Raw genomic sequence first — 6,000 nt, 5'->3', positions numbered from 1 at the left:
AAAAGAAGCTATAACATTGACGTAACGTATATATACATTCTACTCATATCCATTTCTCTGGAAATCGCATATCCTACATATTTCTTATCCTGTCAAAGTTGAAATATAGTATTCATAAAAAAATGATTGGAGAGAAAAGACCAAGGTGATGGAAGCTAAATTTCACTCATGAATCCTTTCCTTAAAAAAAAAAAAAAAAAAAGGAGAAAAAGAAAAAAAATCATCTCAACTTCAGAATTCTACATTCCTGACATAAAAATTTTGAATAAAAAGAAGTGTGAATGCCAGATGAAGGTAAGTTTAGGACTGTAAGTCAGGCTAAAAGGAATGACTGTTGTAACAAGGGCAATTTACAGTGCAAGATAAGCCAAAACTATCTCTAGATAGGCAACTGTGCTGGTTTTGGTTGGAGTTAATTTTCTTCACAGTAGCTAGTATGGGGCTATGTTTTGGTTTTTGCTGGAAACAGCGTTGATAATACAGAGATGTTTTCCTTATTGCTGAGAAGCATTTAAAAGAGAGTCAAGGCCTTTTCTGCTTCTCTACAGAAAGCAGGCTGGGGATGCACAAGAAGTTGAGAGGGGACACAACTGGGACCCCAACTGACCAAACCGACCAAATGACCAAAGGGATATTCCATACCATATGGTGTCATGCTCAGCATATAAAGCTGGGGAAAGAGGGAAGGTGGGGACATTTAAAGTGATGGCATTTATCTTCCCAAGTGACCGTTACGTCTGACGAAGCCCTGCTGTCCTGGAGATGGCTGAACACCTGCCTGCTCATGGGAAGCAGTGAATGAATTTCTTGTTTTGCTTTGCTTGTGTGTGCAGCTTTTGCTTTACCTATTAAACTGTCTTTATCTCAACCCAAGAGTTTTCTCACTTTCAGTCTTCCGATTCTCTCCCTCATCCCACCGGGGAGTAAGTGAGCAGCTGGGTGGTGCTCAGTTACTGGCTGGACTTAAACCATGACAATGAAAACAACCAAGTGCCATCCACTTTGCATGCAAATTTGATCCTTCAGCAATAGGTCTGGGAGCTAACATGGTACTACGGCAGCATATTAAAGAACCTCTTTCCCTAGCTCAGATAACAAACATATGCAAATTTAAGCTCTTTAAAAAAATAGATAATGATTAAAAGAATCCAAGATTTGGATTAATTTTTTTTAATCTCAGTTACTATTAGTATCATTTCCTATTGAAAAACTATTTTCCATATGCCAAGTACTGGTCAGCAACTACTTTACATACAACCCTCACATATTTAATTTATAATCCTGTTTTATCACTTTTTACTATCACTTTATTATTTGAGAAGGGCATTAATGTTTTGTCCACTGGGACATCTTTTTGGGGCAAGGAGGTAAAGGGAGCAATTTGTCTGAGTTCTTCTTTCTTTGAGACATAAATAGGGAAATTTACATCCTGGAAAAATTATGGACCTTCCTCTTGTGAGTGGGGAGGCAAAATGCACGTGCTGCTTTGACAAATTAACAGATTACCCACTTGTGCATGTGGGAAGAAAGCCAGAACTTCTTCCCCTGGAAATGGATTACCAGTGGTGTTGGAGGTGGGCAAAAGACAATTTTTTCTTTGTGCTTGAATAAAGAGAGTCCTGTGAAATTAGCTGCAGGTGTTAATTGGCTGTATGTCTCTGCTAGTGCAGAAGGAGAAATAAAACCATATGGACCGATCCTCTTTTCCTGGTAGTGAGTATCTACATCTGGGAAAGAACAGAGGCAAACCAGGCAAACCCACCATTTCTCACCAGGGTTTCAGGAGTGTGGACTTCTCATGGTTTCAACCTTTAAGCTACAATTCAAGAGACTTTATAAGCCTGTCACTTTAGCCACTTCTCAGAAGTGAACAGAGAAAGTTGGAATTTCACCTTACAGTCTATTCTTCTTTGAAGAGGCACTGACACTTTGCAATCATTTGTTTTCCTTATCCTGGAAATATCTAGGCTCCAAAGTAAAGGCCTTTTTGCTAACAGATCCCAAAATTATCTTGTGAGTAACTCTGAAATTCAAGCAAAGATGATCAGCTGCACCTTTAAAGAATTTACTCAGTTCTAATAGAAACTGGCAGATCTGACCCTTTATCTGAACGGTTTTTTCTTCTTGATAAAATGCAATGACTTCTCCTAAAAAATACAGTATCTTAAATCTGACTCTGATCTTTTCAGTCAGCTTTTCCAGTATTCACCGCTGTCTGATACAGAGAACAATTTCATTTTTCCTACTTGTCCAGTATCTTTTTAAATACCATTTGTAAGCTACAGAAACAGGTGAAGCAACACAGTAACTATTAGAGAAAAGTGTTAATTCATTTTCAAAACATAATACAATTATAAATGCTATGTACAAAAAGGGGTAAAAAAATCATTGCTTTTAAATTCAGTAACAATATCAACAAAACATTTATGATCATCAAAGTAACATTTAAAGAAAAATTACATGAAGGATTTTATACTAATTTGAATCATGCTAGATTTTTTTTTTAATTGTTATCTTATTTTTGAATAATGTTGGCTTCACTTGGCTTTGCCATAACGAAAGGATGCAATTAGATATCCAAAACATTGAAAATAATTTTTCCATTTTTAAGCAACTCTGTTTTAATACATCATGTACTCCAAAACATTAAATTTCTGTGCTTTCAACAGCCATTTTTGGACACTGACTTGAAGGAATACATTAATTTTCACTTTATACAGGCAGTCACTTATTTTGTGGACAGCCATGTCTCAAATATTAGTCAGCTATCCAATTCATTATAATTGCAACACAAATTTTCAACTATTTACACAAGAGCTTTCACAGAGTGATTAAATGGCACTAGTTTGCTCGAGAATACGGGGCCAAATATGGAATGTAGCACTCATCAAGGATAAATACTGTGTCAGTTTAGGGCCCCTGAAACCAAGAAAGGCTTTGATAGACTGGAGAAAGTTCTGTAGAGGTCCAAGAAGCTCAGTGGGCAGAACCACTTGACATGTGAGGAGTTGCTGAGGGAACTGGGCTTGTGCAGCCTGGACAAAAGGTGGCTTGGGGACACCTGATAGCAGCCTTCTAAACCTTAAAAAGAGATTATCAAGAAGATGGAGCCAAGTTCTTTCCAGGGGTGCATGGTCGTCACCGTTTAAGGCATGGTGGCAATAAATGGAATGACTGATGCTATTAACCTCTTGCCCCCTCCTTGAAAAGAAAGAAAAAAGGAGAAAACAAAGAGAGACTTGTGGGTTGGAAGATTCAAATAGCTTTACTAATAATAAGAGAAATAACACAGAACATACAAACCCAAAATTGAGTCTCTCGGCTGATCACAGAATTGCCTCAGCAGGGCTGGCTGTGCCAGTGGCTGCAGGGCAGACACCAGGAAGTCCTGGACTGGACTCGGCCGCAGATGGGAACCGGATTCAGGGATGCATGGATCAGAGTCAGAGTCAGGAGAACAACAGGCATGGTCCTCCCCAGATGCTTGCCATGAACGAACAGAGCGAGACCCTCATGTTCCCTCAGCTTTAAACTGAGTGTGACATGTACGGGTTGTAATGGTTCACTGGTCAAATTCAGGTCACCTGTTCTGTCCACTTGTCTTGCAGGTGTGACTCTCTTATGACCCTTCACTTGTATACTTGAACACGAGATCTATAAGTGTCCTTGGCTGCTGTAGTAATAAGTATAATTGTGGGCCTTTTTTGCATATCATTTCTATCGTTAGCTCAGTAAAACTATGAACAGCAGGTGTTGTCAGTTCCAGAAGTAGACACTGTCTGAAAAATACGTAGCCAACTTCAGAAACTGCAGTTACTTGAAAGAAACTTAACTGAAAGAAAAAATTACTAAAAGGAAAGTAGTCCCATTTTAGCCAAAACCTGGGCAATGGTAGAAGATGAGAGACAACATACTCTATTGAAATGAAAAACTTTTTTTTAGAGATAAGGACAGTCAAGCACTGGAACACATTGCCACTAGAGGTTATGCATTCTCCATCCTTGGAGGTTTTCAAGACCTGAATGGATAAAGCCCTGAGCAGTTCAGTCCAGTCTTATAGTTGACTGTGCTTTGAGTAGGAGGTAGACATCTGAGGTCCATTCAAACCTGAATTATTCTATGATTCTGTACATTCCTTCTATGACAAGGTGACCGACTTAGTGGATGAGGGAAAGGCAGAATATGTTGTCTTCCTAGACTTTAGTAAAGCATTTGACACTGTTTCCCACAGCACTCTCCTGGAGAAACTGGCTGCTCATGGCTTGGTTGGTTGCACTCTTTGCAGAGTGAAAAACTGACTGTATGGTCAGGCCCAAAGAGTTGTGCTGAATGGAGTTAAACCCAGTTGGTGGCGTCACAAGCAGTGTTCCCCATGGCTCAGTATTGAGGCCAGTTCTGTTTAATATCTTTATCAATTATCTGGATGAGGGGATTGAGTGCATACTCAGTAAGTTTGCAGATGACACCAAGTTGGGTGGGAGTGTTGAGCTGCTCAAGGGTAGGAAGGCCATGCAGAGGTATCTAGACCAGCTGGATCATTGGGCCAAGGCCAGTTGTATGAGGTTCAAAAAGGCCAAGTGCTGGGTCCTGTGCTTGGGTCACAACAACCCCATGCAGGCTGCCTGGGGAAGTGGTTGAGTCACTGTTCCTGGAAGTAGTTAAAAGACATGTAGATGTGGTTCTCAGAGAACTTTGTGAACTGGTGAACTTGGCAGTGTCAGATTAACAGTTGGACTTGATGATCTTAAAGGTCTTTTCCAACCTAAATGATTCTATGATTCCAAAAACCTCTGACACCACAATGCATTGAAATCAATGGACTGGTGGCTTTTGACATTTGCTTAAATTATTTCCTCACCATTTATTTAAATCATCCTTCTTGGGTTGTAAAGTGCATTATTTAAAAGTTGTTTAAAAAGAAAGGTGACAAACTTATAAAGAAGCAGGTTACTATCCATATGATTCATGCTTTCCTTCTTGCCATTCAACCCATAATTTTCTTCAAAAAACCTTTTATCACTCTGGAAGGAACCCAATCTTAGCAGCCGTTCCTATCATAAGGCTCAGAACCTGGTAGTACATAAATCAACCGTAATGCTCAGGTGCTGCAACTCTATAATGAGTTCAGTACTGATTTAAAATCCAGATCTGAATTTAATGGTAAAATCAATGGAAATATTCCACTGATGTTAGAATGCACTACTGGTCAGTCAGGTTCTACAGTTCATGTTCTATTGAGGGAGTCACAGTTTCTAGCTGTTTACTGCCAAATTTATGCTTATTTCTGTTTGCAAATTCTACTGCTTATTCCTAGACAGTTTTATTTGTTGGAGGCTTTTCCTGGGTCAAAACCACATCGAGACTAGAGGTTTCAAACAGAACTCTGCTACTTTCTGTAGGACTTAATTGAATGCACACCATATCATGTTTTTCTCTGTGACTATAATAAAACAAACAGAACTAAATAATTTTATGGAGAGAATTTAGTTCTACTTTAGATTACACAAGCTCTTAAAAAAATGAACATGTTCCAAACAGTCTACATTGTGTATTTCAAAATATGAGTCTGATTTACAATAATTTCAAGATCTTGGATATGATAATTACATAGTGGCAGTGCCACTATGACCATCAAGATGAGCTATAAAAAGTAAAGTTATTCTTTTGCACAAACATATGCAAGGCAAAGCAGCTATATTTGGAAGGGCATATCAATTCTATTCTTCTGCAGGAATTCAGGTTTGAGGGGCTTTCTGCCTTATATGCTAAAGACAAGAGAAATAAATTTAATATTGTGGTTACAGTATTGTTTTTCTAACTAAAAGGTGAATTCCCCCAAGAGGAATATTACACTGCAGACAGAATGTTCCAAGCAACGCGGGCATACACAGAAAGACAGCCACTCTAAAAGATACAGAATCTACAAAGCTCATCAATAACATTTTACTCTTTAAATAATGAGGTTACGAAACATGAAATGCAGTTATATTGACTGGCCAA

This window comes from Caloenas nicobarica, chromosome 1 (assembly GCF_036013445.1).
Source record: "Caloenas nicobarica isolate bCalNic1 chromosome 1, bCalNic1.hap1, whole genome shotgun sequence".
In the NCBI taxonomy this organism is placed as follows: domain Eukaryota; kingdom Metazoa; phylum Chordata; class Aves; order Columbiformes; family Columbidae; genus Caloenas; species Caloenas nicobarica.
Note: the sequence above shows the minus strand (reverse complement) of the source record.